Genomic DNA, 17,208 nt, shown 5'->3' with positions numbered 1-17,208 from the left:
CAACGAAGCGTGCGCCAGTCCAAGCCAAGAGCAGCCAGTTTCTTGAAGAGAATGCTGTGGGAGACGGTGTCAAAAGCCTTGCTGAAGTCAAGGTAGACCACATCCACAGCCTTTCCCTCATCCACCCAGCACGTCACTTTGTCATAGAAGGAGATCAGGTTCGTCAAGCAGGACCTGCCTTTCATAAACCCATGCTGACTGGGCCTGATCGCCTGCTTGCCCTGCAAGTGCTGCGTGATGACTCTCAGGAGGATCTGCTCCATGAGCTTCCCTGGTACTGAGGTCAAACTGACAGGCCTGTAGTTTCCCGGGTCTGCCCTCCGGCCCTTCTTGTAGATGGGCGCAACGTTTGCTAGCCGCCAGTCAACTGGGACCTCCCCCGATAGCCAGGACTGCTGATAAATGATCATTCTCAATGATTAGTGAGAAGCCACTAATGAGTTGTTAAACTTCCTAGGAAAGCAGGACTTGAGAGTATCAAAACATAAATTACAATATGTGGAAAGGGAGGTCAAGTATCTAGGCCATCTAGTGTCTGAAGGAAGACGAAGAATAAATCCAGAGAGGATCCAGGGAATTGTTGAATTACCCCTACCTAAAAATAAAAGAGAGATAAGGAAATTTTTAGGGGTGATCAGGTACTGTCAATTATGGATAGAGGCATATGCTCAGAAGACAAAAGGATTGTATCTCAAGTTATTAGATGAAGAGCCTGTGTTGGGTCTGTCTGAGCTGGAGTCACCTTTTCCCTGCAGCAGCCCACACAGTGCTGTGCTCTGCACTTGTAGCTGGAACAGCACTGATATCACTCCAGTGTTGTGTCTATTGCTGCGTAGTGCTGGCACAGCATCAGGACTCCTTCCAAGCCCCCAAGAGCCAGCAGGCTGGGGGTGGGCAAGTGATGGGGAGGGGACATTGCCGGGGCAGCTGACCTAAACCAACCAAAGGGATATTCCATAACACCTGATGTCACACTCAGCAATAAAAGGGGGGGCCCTCATGGGGGAGGGGGCTGTTCCTCCTGAACAACCACTACGCGTTTTGAGGCCCTGCTTCCCAGTACGTGGCCGAACACCGCTCGTTGATGGGAAGTAGAGAATAATTTTTTTCCCCTCTCTCTGTGCTTCCGCGCGGACTGATTGTTTCTTTTGTTTCTTTTTTCCCTCCCCATTCCCTTTCCCTTTAATTAAACCTTTCTCATCTCAAACCTCGAGTTCTCTGTGTTGTATTTTCTCCCCCTTCCTCTTTGAGGAGAGGGGGAGTGAGAGAGCGGTTGTGGTGGAGCTCGGCTGCCCACCTGAGTAAAACCACCACAGTCCTTTTAGGCGCCCAACGTGAGGCTCGAGGGTTGAGATAACAATAGCATTGATTGAAGGATTTACAACTAACATATTGGTAGTCATAATGTTCTGTTTTCTGGTAATACTTTTCTGTGTGGCTATGTTGTATGTAGTCCACTCTCTGTTTTCTTTTTTCCTTTACATCCGATCAGAGAAAGTGTTGAAGTCTGTGCTTGTTTTTTTATCATGTTGTGCTGTAACATACTGGCCTTCAGTTTTGTTTGGTATTCAGGCCCGGCATTGTTATCCTCCTGGTCTCATGGAGATTATCTTATTGAAAATATTAAGAATTACAGAGCCTTCTTTTTTGCCCCTAGCAGTCAATCAGTGAATAATATCGGGGGTGGTGCCTTCTACTTTTCTCCCTGTGGGCTAATTACAGCAGCCTTTCAGTATCTTGGATACCCTTGGTCAGATATTATCCTCCTATTACTAGGTCTAGTGTTTGTCTTCCTCCCCAAGGTAAAGCAATTTATTAAGAATATTATCCAAGGACCTGTCCCCAGACAAAGTAGTTGTGGGTGGCAAGGTGTGTGGGGGGATTTGGGCAGGTACCTATCACGGTTTTCTCCTCCAATGGTTCTAAATTTCACCCCTGAACAAGTACAAAATCCAAGAAAACTGGTAGAATGTTTGAAAGACGTATGCCCTGACCCTGGCAATACTAGAGAACTCCACCAGCTTGCTGCGCTCTGCTGGGGTCTGGCTTACGCCTATCAGATGTCAATTAACATTGCCCAGCACCCTCAAGGGGATAGGGAGGTTCCTGAATTTGATGATGAGACAGCACGCACTGTGACCACCCCAGAGGACCAACCATCTATGGTATCAGTCGCCCCTATAGTAAAGACAAAACAGTGGAAACGGAGATCAGGTCGTTTAGTAAGGGAAGAAGCTCCTCCTACGGATGAGGGAGAAGAGGAAAAGGCAGGCAGCTCTAAAGCAGCGTAATCCCGGCAACATCACGGAGAAGAGACTGAAATCACAGATGAATCAGAAACTATTCGGTCTCTATCCTTGAGTGAGCTGCGAGAAATACGAAAAGACTTCAGTCGTCATCCAGGTGAGCACATCCTCACTTGGCTGCTTCGATGCTGGGATAGTGGGGCCAATACCCAACAGCTAGAAGGCAATGAAGCCTTGTGGTCCTTGTGGTTTTATTTATGTGACCACGGGGAAGATATGAGGAAGTGGGACGGTGAACCGACCTCGGCCCTAGCTGCTCGGGTACGTGACCTACGGAAAGATACAGCAGCAACAAAGAGGGCCCCTAGGAGGATTGCTGCCCCAGTTTCTGTTGGGCAGTCCCCCGGAGGCAGTAGAAGGGATAGTATTACTCCTGACCCTGACGAAGAGACTTCTGCTTCACATTTGGAAGAATTAATTGATAGATACTCCGACCAGGACTAGTGGGGCCCTGCCTCTGGCCAGGTAGAGGAGAGGGACAACCGGATTTACTGGACTGTGTGGATTCGATGGCCTGGCACACCGGAACCGCAAAAATATAAAGCTTTAGTGGACACAGGCGCACAGTGTACCCTAATGCCGTCAGGCCACCAAGGGGCAGAACCCATCTCTATCTCCGGAGTGACGGGGGGATCCCAAGAGCTAACCGTATTGGAAGCTGAAGTGAGTCTAACTGGGAATGAGTGGCAAAAGCACCCCATCGTGACTGGCCCAGAGGCTCCGTGCATCCTCGGCATAGACTACCTCAAGAAAGGGTACTTCAAGGATCCAAAAGGGTACCGGTGGGCTTTTGGCATAGCTGCCTTGAGCACAGAGAAGATTAGGCAGCTGTCTACACTGCCTGGTCTCTCACAAGACCCTTCTGCTGTAGGATTGCTGAGGATTGAAGAACAGCAAGTGCCAATTGCGACTACAACTGTGCACCGGCGGCAATATCGCACCAACCGAGACTCCCTGATTCCTATCCATGAGTTAGTTCACCATCTGGAGAGCCAAGGAGTGATCAGCAAGACTCATTCACCTTTTAACAGACCTATATGGCCAGTGCGAAAGTCTAATGGCGAGTGGAGGCTAACAGTGGACTATCGGGGCCTGAATGAAGTCACACCACCACTAAGTGCAGCAGTGCCAGACATGCTAGAACTCCAGTATGAACTAGAGTCAAAGGCAGCCAACTGGTATGCTACAATCGATATTGCTAATGCATTTTTCTCTATCCCTCTAGCAGCAGCATGCAGGCCACCGTTTGCTTTCACTTGGAGGGGCATTCAGTATACTTGGAATCGACTGCCCCAGGGGTGGAAACACAGCCCTACCATTTGCCATGGACTGATCCAGACAACACTGGAACAGGGGAACGCTCCTGAACACCTGCAGTACATCGATGATATCATCGTATGGGGTAACACAGCAGAATAAGTTTTTGAGAAAGGGAAGAAAATAATTCAAATTCTCCTGAAAGCTGGCTTTGCCATTAAACAGAATAAGGTCAAGGGACCTGCACAGGAAATCCAGTTCTTGGGGGTAAAATGGCAGGATGGACGTCGCCACATTCCGACGGATGTGATCAACAAAATAACAGTTATGTCTCCGCCAACTAGCAAAAACGAAACACAAGCTTTCCTAGGCCTTGTGGGATTTTGGAGAATGCATGTGCCAGGCTATAGTCAGCTTGTGAGTCCTCTATATCGAGTGACTCGAAAGAGGACTCTTTCGAGTGGGGCCCCGAGCAACAACAGGCCTTTGAACAACTCAAACAAGAAATAGCTCGTGCAGTAGCCCTTGGGCCTGTCCGTACTGGACCAGCTGTGCAAAACATACTGTACACTGCAGCTGGGGAGCATGGGCTCACCTGGAGCCTCTGACAGAAGACCCCAGGAGAAACTCGAGGCCGACCTCTGGGGTTCTGGAGCCGGGGCTATCGAGGATCAGAAGCCAATTACACCCCAACTGAAAAGGAAATATTAACAGCATATGAGGGGATTCGAGCCGCTTCAGAAGTTGTTGGTACAGAAGCACAACTTCTCTTGGCCCCACGGCTACCTGTGTTACATTGGATGTTCAAAGAGAAAATCCCCACTACACATCATGCAACCGACGCTACGTGGAGTAAATGGGTAGCGTTAATTACACAGCGGGCTCGAATGGGGAAACCCAACCGCCCGGGAATCCTGGAAGAGATTATGGACTGGCCAGAGGGCAGGGATTTCGGAGCACCGACAGAAGAAGTAACTTGTGCTGAAGAGGCACCACCATACAATGAGTTGCCAGAAGACAGAAAGCAGTATGTGTTGTTCACTGACGGATCCTGCTGTGTGGTAGGGAGCCATCGGAAGTGGAAAGCTGCTGTGTGGAGTCCCACACGACAAGTTGTGGAGGCCATGGAAGGGGAAGGTGAGTCGAGTCAGTATGCAGAAGTGAAAGCTATACAACTGGCCCTAGAAATTGCTGAAAGAGAAAAGTGGCCAGTACTGTATCTCTACACTGACTCATGGATGGTGGCAAATGCGCTGTGGGGGTGGCTGCGACAATGGAAACAGAACAACTGGCAGCACAGAGGTAAACCTATCTGGGCTGCTACCCTGTGGCAAGATATTGCTGCCTGGGTAGAAAACCTGGATGTAAAAGTACGTCATGTAGATGCCCATATGCCTAAGAATCGTGCTACGAAGAACATCAGAACAATGAAGTAGAACGAGCTTCGAAAATTGAAGTAGCTCAGGTGGACCTGGACTGGGGACGTAAGGGTGAGCTGTTTGTAGCTCGATGGGCCCATGAAACATCAGGACATCTGGGGAGGGATGCCACATACAGATGGGCTCGTGATCGAGGGGTGGACCTGACCATTGAGGCCATCACACAGGTTACCCATGAGTGTGAGACCTGTGCTGCAATCAAACGAGCCATGAGGGTAAAGTCTCCCTGGAATAGGGGGAGATGGCTTGGATTTCGATATAGTGAGGCCTGGCAGATTGACTACATCGTACCACTTCCACAAACCCGCCAAGGTAAACGTTACATACTCACCATGGTAGAAGCAACTACTGGGTGGCTGGAAACATATCCAGTAAACCATGCCACGGCCCGAAACGCTACCTTAGGCCTGGAAAGACAAGTGCTGTGGCGACATGGTACACCAGAAAGAATTGAGTCCGACAGTGGGAGTCACTTCTGAAACAATTTGGTCACTTCCTGGGCCAAGAGACATGGCATTGAATGGGTGTATCACATCCCTTATCACCCACAAGCCTCTGGGAAGGTTGAGAGGTACAATGGACTGTTAAAAACTATGCTGCGAGCATTGGGTGCTGGGACATGGAAACAATGGGACATAAGTCTACCAGAAGCCACTTGGCTAGTTAACAACAGGGGGTCTGAAAGCCGTCCTGGTCCTGCTGAAACAAAACCCCTACACACTGTGGGAGAAGCTAAAGTCCCTGTAGTGCATGTGGGAAAGTGGATGGGGAAGGCAGTGTGGGTTGCCCCTGCCATGGGAAAAGGCAAACCCACTCGTGGGATTGTCTTTGCCCAAGGACCAGGGTATACCTGGTGGGTAATGCAGAAAGATGGGGATATCAAGTGTGTGCCTCAAGGAGATTTAACACTGGGAGAAAATTAATCTGTCATCCAAGTTATGTGTTGTAGGAGGACACTGCAGAACCAATGACAGGTCAACTTTGCAAGGAACTGGGCAAGTGCAACAGTGATATGAGCTAAGCTGGTGCTGGTGTCAAGAAAACCAACTTCGCCTGCCCTGAGTGACCACTTTGACAGATGAAGCTGAAACCATCAACAGTTTTTATGAGCATTTTGGGAAAAGACCTATAGAATAAAGAGAAGTACAGACATATAAATGCTTCAATGGACAGAAAACAATGGTGATGAGAACATCTATATACTAAACTGTACCTGATTGTGACACAAATGTTATGGAATAAGGGGTGGAAGTTGTGTTGGGTCTGTCTGAGCTGGAGTCACCTTTTCCCTGCAGCAGCCCACACAGTGCTGTGCTCTGCACTCGTAGCTGGAACAGCACTGATATCACTCCAGTGTTGTGTCTATTGCTGCGTAGTGCTGGCACAGCATCAGGACTCCTTCCAAGCCCCCAAGAGCCAGCAGGCTGGGGGTGGGCAAGTGATGGGGAGGGGACATTGCCGGGGCAGCTGACCTAAACCAACCAAAGGGATATTCCATAACACCTGATGTCACACTCAGCAATAAAAGGGGGGGCTCTCGTGGGGGAGGGGGCTGTTTAATATACTTAAATGGACAGAAAAAGAAAATGAGTTAATAGAAAATCTGAAACAGAGCTTAATTACGGCACCAGTTTTAGCTCTACTCGCATTACATAAACCTTTTTATCTTTTTGTTACCGTGGATCAGGGAGCAGCACTGGGAGTATTGGCTCAGGAGTGGCTCAGGAGTGGGGGGATAAGCGTCAACCAGTGGTTGCTGGACCCAGTTTCTAGAGGATGGCCTGAATGTGTTCAAGCTGTGGCTGCGACTCCTATCTTGGTAGAGGAAAGTAGGAAATTAACTTTTGGGGGTCGTCTGGTAGTTACTACTCCACACCAGGTTAAAATGATCCTAACTCAGAAATCTGGACACTGGCTGACTGATTCCAGAATTTTAAAATATGAGGATTTTATTGAAAAGGATAATATAATATTGAAAAGGATGACTTCTTGTTAACTACAAAAGCATGCCTGAATCCAGCTACTTTCCTATGGAAAGGGGAAAGTTCTGGAGAGAATATAGAACATAGAATATAGAACATAGCTGTCTGGATTTAATTGAATATCAAACTAGAATGTGATCTGATTTACAAGATGTTCCTCTAGAGGAAGGAGATATTCTGTTTATTGATGGATCCTCAAGGGTAGTACATGGAAAAAGGTATAATGTATATGCTGTGATTGATGGATTTACTGAGGAAGTAAAAGAGATGGGCCGATTACCTAATAACTGGTCAGCCCAAACATGTGAATTATATGCCTTAAATCAGGCACTTATACTGCTTAAAGAGAAAAAGGGAACTATTTATACTGATTCCAAATATGCATATGGAGTGGTTCACACGTTTGGTAAAACCTGGGAGGAATGTGGATTGATCAATAGTAAGGGAAAGGAACTGGTCCATATTGAACTTGTAAAACAAGTCCTAGATAATTTGTTACTACCTATTGAAATTGCAAGAGTGCACATAAAAGGACATCAGAAAAAGAACTCCGTCACTGCACGAGGAAACCAGGTGGCAGATGAAAAGGCTTGGGAGGCAGCCTTACAATTGGAATCCACTATAAATTGTCTTATACCTGAGGTACCCTCTCCACCCGAAAAACAAATATTTAGTGATAAAGAAAAAGATTGTTTCAAGGAATTAGGAGCCACGGAGTCTGAAGGAAAATGGATGCTCCCTGATGGAAGAGAAATGCTGAACAAGGCAATAATGAGGCAGATATTAACTGTTTTACACCAAGGAAGTCATTGGGGAGTTCAAGCAATGTGTGATGCTGTTAATAGAATTAATAGTTAACGGGGGGAGGAGGTATTTTTTTTTCTTTCCTTTTAAAAAAAAAAACACTTTAGTGTGTGATCTTTTATTATCTATATTAATTATTTTTATATATATAGAAATGATGTATTTTAAATTTATTTTAGTATTCTCTACTCTTAATAGAGTAGCGATAGGATGGGGGGAAAATCAACATTTCCAATTAATTCAGAATCTCTCTTGAGTTCTCTATTGGAATAATTGTTGGATTTGTTCCCAAATGCCTAAAAACACTGAGAAGGCCTTGTCCCTAATTGCTATTCCATTACCAACAACAACTATATCTGGATTCTCCAATTTTCCAAACACAGCAAATTATACTCAGTCCCGAGAAGTTGGGAATTTTGAAGTTGAGTTTGGGTGGATTCCGACTCTGCGTGCTTATTGGTGCGGTGCACCAGGCACGAACCTACGGACAACACACGGGCTACCCCATCATCCGGCCCTTCTGGTGGATCTCACCTTGCAATGAGGCCACCCACGGGATTGACTTGCAGTTCCTCATCGGGGACACCCTCATGGTGGCACCCGTCCTAGAGATGGGCAAGCAGGAGTGCAACGTCTACCTGTCAGCGGGCAAGTGGTGCAGCTACAAGGGGAAGTTGTTAAGTTGGAAGATACCAGTGCTGCTTACGGACTATCCCACTGACTTGGATGAAGTCACCTATTTCCTCTGGGTTTCATAACAATCTCCACCATCAGCTTTGCCATGGTGCCAGAGGTAAATAAACCCATTACTTTATTGACCTGGGAATTTTTATAGCTTTTGAAGTATAAATACATTAGCATTAACTCAAAGAAAATACTGTGACCTCTAGTGTGGTGATTGCTGTAAAATAACTTACTAAAATGTATTGAATGAATGTCTTGGTTCTTGTAGTATAACTAATACAAAATATAGAAACAGATTCTCCACTCCTAATCTTTTCCCATCAAGAAATGCCATGCACACTTCTGTGTTGTTTTTTTTTTTAAATATAATTACATGGACTCCATTGTTACCCAGTTGTACTGCAGCCGATCTACTGAGATATTTATAACTTTCATTTGTTTAGTGAAGGAAGCATTTGGAGACTTGAGAGCATCATGGTCACTCCAGAGCTGGTTTGGTGCTCAGTCTACGCAGTCCCACCAGAGGGTCCATTATGCCACAAAGATCTTACGTGGTCACAGCTGCACAAGAGGGGATGAGCCAGGATGGTTTCTAGATGCCCCTGAAAGCAAGGTGAGAAAGCAGCCTCGGCCCCAGTAAAGTTGGCGGTGTGGCGATGGGGAGGGACAGCCCACCAAATCTCCCTCAATCCAGGGATGTGAAAGGGAACCACTGTTCAGTGTCATGGTGATGTTCAGCATCTTTGATTTCCTCCCATGGGCTCTGGGGACTGAAAGGTCCCAGTGGGCCCCAGCAAAGCTCCTTGGCTGTTGTTTCAGCAGGAAAAAAGCTTTCTGAAAAGATGAGGCTGCCTGTGGTGCTCGCCCAAAGCCTGCTGGTGCCCAGGCTGGTTGTGGTGGGGAGCCAGTCTCCAGCCCCATCATGCAGCATCTCTGCCCCATAATCTGTGTGCATGGCCATGGCTCTGCTGCCCTCTTGCATCACAGGCTGGGGGGGAAAATGCATCTCCAAGACCTTCTGCACCCACTGGGGATGATACGGGCTGCCCAATCCTAGCAGCTCCCCCTGGGGAAAGGAGAGGTCAAGTCCATGTGGCTGCAAAAATTCCTTCCCAAATCTCTGTCCCTGCCTGCTCTCTCCCCCTCTGCCTCTCCCTGGCGGGGCTGCATGCTGCTGGAGGAACATCTGGTTTGCCTTGGTGAGCTTTAGTCATGGTTGTTTTTTAGCACTCCCAGCTCTGAGCAAGCACTGTGCTTGCTGGAGGGGCTGGTGACGTGTGAACATCACTCACTCCAGGCTGCCTTTATGTTTTTTGGAGGGGGGTGGTTATTACCCTTAATCTTTGATGATCACTGAGCTACAAAACACCCATCTCCACTGGCGGAAAAAAAAAAAAAAAAAAAAAAAAGTATTAAAAGCAAACAAACAAAAAACAGTCCCTGCCTTTCTCTATTCAGCTGTGGGATTTTGGGATTTTGCATGGCCCAGCCCAGCATTATGGCTTTCCTGGACTCCAGGACTGTCTGTGATGGAAGAGGTTGTTTTTCCCTAAGGTTGCTAGACTGGCTGCCTACCTGAAGGGGATTTGTAGCTGTCAGCTTGTCCTTTCACCATGGCTCTTCCCAGACATGTGCTGTTTTTTGCCTTTTTTTTCACCTTACTTTTAATAAAAACTGTGATCTCAGGCAGGGCTGAACCCACTCCCAGCCAGGATCCCATGGCTCAGCAGTCACTGCCCCGCTGGCACCCGTGGACACCTCTGCAACCTGGTTTGAAATGCATTGGGCTTTGGCCGTAGCCTCTCTGGGTCTGGACTTGGTCATGAACACTCCTCCCCATGCCGTGCACAACCCTGGATGTATTTTTGAGCCCTGCCTAATGCATGGTTTTCTACCTGATACCACTCAGGAGTGAACCAATGCAGTTTGTAGGAAAGGTTTTCTCCCCCAGTCTGCCTTGGAGCAGTTCGCAGCCCAGGTGTCCGAGCCAGCAGATTTAACCCAGTCCATGCATCCAGGCTGTCTGTGGGTCAGGTGCACCCAAACGGGAATGCGATGGATGCTGGGGCTCAGCCAACCTCTGCGGCTTAGCAGAGGAAGGGCGCAGGCAGCCCTGCATGGAGGCAGAGCACCATCCTGCACCATCCCACCACAGAGGATGGTATTCACCAACACGTACAATCAGCAGCACCCAAAAATGCAGCACAGCACCATGTAAAGGTGCACAGACCTGTGGTGGTTTTACCGTGCTGGGCAGCTAAACCCCACAACCGCTCTCTCACTCCCCCTCCTTTAGATGAGGAGCGGGAGAAGTAAAGCAAAGAACAACTCACGGGTTGAGATAAGGATAATTTAATTAAAGGGAAATAATTATAATAATTAAATAAAGACTACCATGAACTAAACAATTTAACTAAGGGGAAGTAAAAGGGAAAAGGGGGAAAAAGGGAGGAAAACAAACAAACAAAATAAATGAAAGCTATATGGAAGTGCAGAGGAAAGAAATTACTCTCTACTTCCCACAAATGAGCGATGATTGACCACGTCCTTGAAGCAAGGCCTCAACGCACGCAGCCGGTGTTCGAGAGGAGGACCGACGTCTTCTCAACGAGAGCCCACCCCTCCCCTCTTCTTCCTGTTTCCACCTTTTATTGCTGAGTGTGACACCACATGGTATGGAATATCCCTTTGATTGGTTTAGGTCAGCTGCCCTAGTGATGTTTCTCTCCTCACTTTTTGCCCACCCCCTAGGAGGGTTAGAGAAAGGCCCAATGCTGTGCCACTGCTGCTCAGCAGTAGACACAACACTGGTGTGATAACACTGCTGTTCCAGCTACAAGTGCAGAGTACGGCACTGTATGGGCTGCTGCCGGGAAAGTTAACATTCCAGCCAGACCCAGTACAAGACCTCAAGCGCTGGTGCAGGCTGCAACAGAGCATCCATCAGTATCGTTTCAGGCACTAAATGCTCATGGTGGAAGCAAACTTGCTGAGTCACAGGGAGAGCTTCAGCAGCACAAACCCTGCAAATGCGGCAACTGTCCATGGGGTGGGACAGCCTAGAGCATGGCCGAGCCAGGATCCATTCCCTTTTGGTGCATGGAGCTTATGGGTCATGCCAGATGTCACCTCCTCCAGAATGGACCTTGAGGTCTAGACGTCACCTCCTCAGGCACAGCTCTGCAAAGCAGGCTGAGAAAAGTTTGCAGCCGGGGGTCAGCAGGACTGTACCAAGCAGGACCTCACTCTGCAGCTGGCCCAACACCTCCTTGGTTTTGCTTTGTTAACAAAATTTGTAGCTCACCATCCCATGACCTGTCCCTGTCCCAGACCAAAGGTAAGTCTTCTACGATCCCCCGAGATAATGCCTGCCACCTTGCACACGGAGAATTGCCTGCACATGCCACAGCTGTTTCAACATATTTTGGAATGCAAACTTCTTATTTTGCTCCAAGGTGACACTGTGGTGACCTCTAGCTCCTCTAAAAAAAAGAAAACGGGCAGAGAGGGTGGCAAAACCAAGCAGCGTGCTTGCAGCTTGATGCAACGAAGCTTCCCAGCTGACCCAAAACCAAAGCTTTTTCTTCCCATTCCATGGAAGCAGACAGTCACCTTCATTACCTTCATAATGAGGTCACTGGTTTAGAAATGGTCACTAACAACTAACCGACAAGGGCCACCCCGCTGCCTGGGGGTGCGTGCACCAAACCCACCCAGGGGGCACCCCCAAACCCCCCAGCCCCGGAACCCCCCCCCAAGTAAGTAAGTGCCCCCCCCAAGGGGCCGGGGCACTTATCCACAGTGCCGGGCCATGGCCGGGCTCCAGCCACTGAGCACACCCGCCTCCCGCAGCAGTTCAGGGGCTGGGTGGAACCAGGTAGCTTGCTCCACCCTGGCCCTCCTCGGTCCCCCCTGACCCTCCCCGGTCACCACCGGTCCCCTCCAGTCGCCCCCGGTCGCTCCCGGTTGCCCCCGGCCTGGCTGGGGCCCAGCGGGTGCCTGTGGGCCAGGGGGTGCCAGAGCAGGGCTCCCAGGTCTTCGCTAATTGACTGCATGACTTCATTAACAATGCGCAATCATCACTGACACACCACTTGCATATCCCCCTCCTCGCTTAATCCTGTGCCAGGGGTCCTGGTGGTCCAGTGGCTGTGTGGGAATAGTTTGGTGAAAGCAAACATGTCCAAGACCCTTGTACGGCTGCTGCTTCTCCTTCTGGCAGTCACTGTGCTCCCAGAGCTTCTCCCCTGTCGTGGTTTAACCCGGCCGGCAGCTAAACACCACGCAGCCGTTCGCTCACCCTCCCCCCTCCCTCTCTGGGACGGGGGAGAGAAATGGAAAGTGAAGCCCGTGAGTTGAGATAAAGACAGTTTAATAAGACAGGAAAATAATAATAATAATAATAATAATAATAATAATAATAATAATAATAATACAATGATGATAATAGTACTACTACTAATAATATGTACAAACAAGTGATGCACAATGCAATTGCTCACCACCCGCTGACTGATGCCCAGCCTAACCCCGAGCAGTCCGGCCCCCTCCCCCGGCTAGCCACCCCTATATATTGTTTAGCATGACGTCAGATGGTATGGAATACCCCTTTGGCTAGTTTGGGTCAGCTGTCCTGGGTCTGTCCCCTCCCAGCTCTTACTGCACCCCCAGCCTGCCTGTTGGCAGGACAGAGCAAAAGGCTGAGGTGTCCTTGGCTTGGTGTAAGCACTGCTCTGCAACAATTAAAACATCGGGGTGTTATCAGCACTCTTCTCATCCTAAGCCAAAACACAGCATTGTACCAGCTACCAGGAAGAAAATTAATTCTGTTCTAACTGAAACCAGGACATCCCCGCATGCTTTTGTTTGGGCACCGGTCCCCGAGATTTGTTCCCGTGCACTCCAAGGCAGCAGCACAGAGTGCACAGACTTGGATTTCATCCCGTCTTCCCTCTCCAGTGACTGTCCCAAGGCAATAGGAAAGGAGCTGACGGGAGCGGTTTGCCCAAAGCGGTTTTAATGAAAGCCCGCCTTTGCTCTTCACCAGCACTCCTGGGCAAAGTAAGCCTCCAAGAAAAACTCGGGGTGGATGGTGTAGCTGCCTCGCTGGACTCCTCCCATCCTCTTGAAGTGGCTCATGTCCCACCTGGGGGAACATACATGGTGCTGTCAGCCACAGGGAGGATGAAACTCCAGTGAAGAAGGAGCAGAAGCCCCACTGCTGGCTGCTGGCACTGATAAGGGGCAAATGGCATGCGTGAAGCCACCACCATCTCCTCTGGAGGTGTCTTTGGGTGGTGAGGTCAAAGCCAAGGCTGGGCAGAGGGACTGAAGCTCTGTTATTTCCTTCAAACTTTCATTTCCAGAGCCATGCAAGTACAAGAAAATCTGCCTCTTTCTCAGCAGAGAAGACCCAAGAAACATCTCACCAGGGCTCGGGCATGGGGACAACTGTGGGGAACTCAGCACCCGCTGTTCGTTTGTCCTGTTTGTTTTCAGTTTCTGCTCTCAGAAATGTAAAGCCCATCACACGTTTTCTACGAGCCTAACTCCTAATTTTGGACCATGGAGAGTTGATGTAATAGCACAGGGATGACTAAGCTAGATAAACAGCCTCCCCTCTCCCTTTGCTTCTTCCCGAGGGCTGTTCCAGGGTAAGAGCCGCCTCTGCAATGGAGAGATCCCAAAAGGGAACACACGGGGATTAAAAGGTGCTGCCAGACCTGCAGCAGGTGAAGGACCGGGCTGATTACTGTGTAAAGGGCAGCAGGACCAGTGACTGTGTCCCAAGAAGTGCAAGTGACAATGACAGAAAACACAAGAGCAGCACAGACAACACTAATGTGGCCCCAAAATCTGGGAGATGCTAAGCCACGTGCAGGCAGCACCATCACCCCCAGAACAATCCTCTAAGCAATTTTGCATCACACCCTAATGAAAAGAGACCTAGTGGCTGGCTGGTGTTAGGAAAAAATAACAGCTTTACCCCAGGGCACTCTGCCCTTGCTTGGAGCAGTCCCTCACCAAACCCATCCATACCTAGGGCTCATGTATGGGTACGATGGCTGGGGGTGATGTGAAGGTGCACAAAGCATCGCTGTGGGGCTGTAATTGCAGCTCCTGCTCCTGCAAGAGGCAATGGAGGCAGGATATTTGGTGGCCTTGTGGACGAGGGCGGTCGTGTCCATCCCACCCCATCCCACCCCAACCCAACTCGTCCCACCCTACCCATCCCATCTCAACCCAAGGAGATACATTATGATAAGGAGCGAGTGTGGCGTTGACGATTTGTTTCATGGTTTGGTTTTTGCCCATGTAATTGAACCTTATACATGCTGTTGCTGTTACACTTCCCAGGATATCTAATTCCTGAGGCTCTAGGGGTGCTTGTGGTAATTGGACAGTCCATCCATCCCAGCTGTCTACCACGGAGCTTCCATTCTTTATTGCCAATTGTCCGCTGCTCATCTGGCTGCTTATTTCAGTCCAATCTTTGTTATCTGCTGGGATCCCCCACCAGACATGTCGTAAACAGGTTCTTAGCACTAACCAGGGACAGGCACATCGCTTCTTGTCCTGTCATGTTGGCGAGTGTGACCCAGATGTTGCGGCGTGATTGGATGGAGACCCAGGGCTGGAAATAACTGATGACAGCGGCAATTGTGAGGAGGAGGCCAACCACAGCCTTACTCCCCTTGCTGGTACCTATCTTGGTCCATGACCTGTGGAGACACAAGCATACCCTCAACCCCAAGTTATTAGTGGATGGAGTCCCTCCCAAAGACCTGTATTTATATATTTTTTTTTTACCATTACTAAGGCCTGCTCTGATTGTGGCACCTGTGACAGGGCAGAATTCATACTTCTGTAATGTTTTACTATGGGTGGCACCTCTTTGTGAGGAAAGGGTAATGATAGGTGATTCATTACGTAAAGTGCCTTTCCCAACCTGTTCTGTGGTGTTTCCTGGGTGTCTCCCCCTTTTTGTTTATTTAGCAGTGCTTTCAAGGTGCGATGTGTGCACTCTACAATGGCTTGGCCCGTGGGGGAATGAGGAATTCCTGTGATATGTTGGATACCCCAACTTTGAAAAAAGGTTTGACTAGTATAGGCAGGGCCATTGTTGGGTTTTATTTCCTTTGGGATGCCTAGCTCTGCGAAAGCAACACAGAAGTGAGCCTGGACATGGCGACTAGTTTCTCCCGCTGCAGCTGTTGCCCAAATAGAATGAGAGAAAGTATCTACTGATACGTGAACATATTTCAAGCGACCAAATTATGGAATATGAGTTACTTCAGCCTGCCATAACTGTAGGGACCGTAGACCTCTAGAGTTTACTGTTAAAGATATGGTTGAAACAAATTGTTGACAGTCAGGTCATCTTTGGACAATCAATTTGTTGTCAGTAATCGTTATAGCGAATTGACTTTGGCGGATTGATGGAAAAAGGCATGGGATAACCGTGCTTGCTCCAGCACCTTAGGCACCGGGGCAGTTATGGTCACATTAGCTAGCTGGTCAGTGCGTGCATTACCCTCTGCAAAAATACCGGGTAACATGGTGTGGCTCCGCATGTGAATAATACAATATGGGTGCACTCGCTGCTCTACCAAAAATAACAGCTCCTTAAATTTTAGAAACAAGTTTTCCTTTGGGATATGTCTCAAATGTGCCCTCTCAATGTGCTGAGCGACACCTACAGCATATTGCGAGTCCAATACAATATTCAAAGGTACTGTTGGCCAGCACTTAAAAGCCATTATAATAGCGTGTAATTTAGCTATCTGTGGGGAATCTTGGATCTGCTCAATTTGGTGTTGCCACTTTCCACCTTCTTCCCAGGTTACTACAGCTTTGCCTGTTTTTCCAGACCCATCTGTAAAGACCGTCCACCCATTCACTGGTTGCCGTTGGCACAATGGTCGCTCTTCAATCTTTCTATCATTATAAAAGGAGAACATTTTATGAGGCGAATGGTGGGTATCAACATGTCCGTTGAATTCCGCCAACGCTATTTGGAGCTCTAAACTATTCTGCAAACACCAGTTGAAATAGTCTTTTACTACGGGAAATACAATGAGATTGGGCTCTTCTCCCGTTAATTCAACTATTCTCTCATGTCCTTTCTTTATTAGGTTTTCTTTATTATATTTCTTTATTACAGCTGCTGGCAACAATATTTTTCTAAATTCCTCAATTGGGCGATGTGGAAACACTGTCATGGGAACTTCTCATAGTTGCCCTGGTAGCTTGGCTTGCTCAGCTGCAGCAAGCCATGGGATTTTTGCTGTTTCAAAAAATCCCTCAACACCGCAGTTCTTTAATAAGGTCCCACTGGAAGGGGTTCCAGTCATTTGGCCCGTGATCCATTTGGACTGGAAAAACAAGCCCTGTGGCTCCCCATTCTTTATTGCTTCTCTCTGAAGATGTTCCCAACAGTCTCAGGGGTCAAAGGGATCTCCCACAGGCAGCGCCGCTGGCCTTGTGGGCGGCAGTGATGGCGACGCTGATGATCGCAATGGCATCGAGCGCGGAGTGGCCGCCATGGGTTGGGGGTATCATGTCTGCCTCTGTTCCCAAGTCTATCCAGGTTTGCTTTCTCTGGTGGTACGCAGTCACCGCTTTTTATTTCACCTGCCTGTGTAGCCTGAGTGGCCGCTGTCTGTACCAGTTTTTCCACTTGCCATGACCTCAATGTTTCAGTTACTAAGTGCCAGGTCGTCATCACTGTCGTGG

At 48.6% G+C, this 17,208-nt stretch overlaps 1 long non-coding RNA gene across 1 annotated transcript in view; it reads left to right on the top strand.

Moving 5' to 3' along the window:
* The window catches only part of LOC311426422, a 566,016-nt gene that overhangs the window by 62,063 nt on the left and 486,745 nt on the right, over positions 1-17,208 (top strand). The gene's annotated exons all lie outside the window — the stretch shown is intronic.

Source organism: Aythya ferina (genome assembly GCF_964211825.1).
Source record: "Aythya ferina genome assembly, chromosome: W".
Lineage (NCBI taxonomy): Eukaryota > Metazoa > Chordata > Aves > Anseriformes > Anatidae > Aythya > Aythya ferina.
Note: the sequence above shows the minus strand (reverse complement) of the source record. Positions and strands in the feature narration are given on the sequence as shown.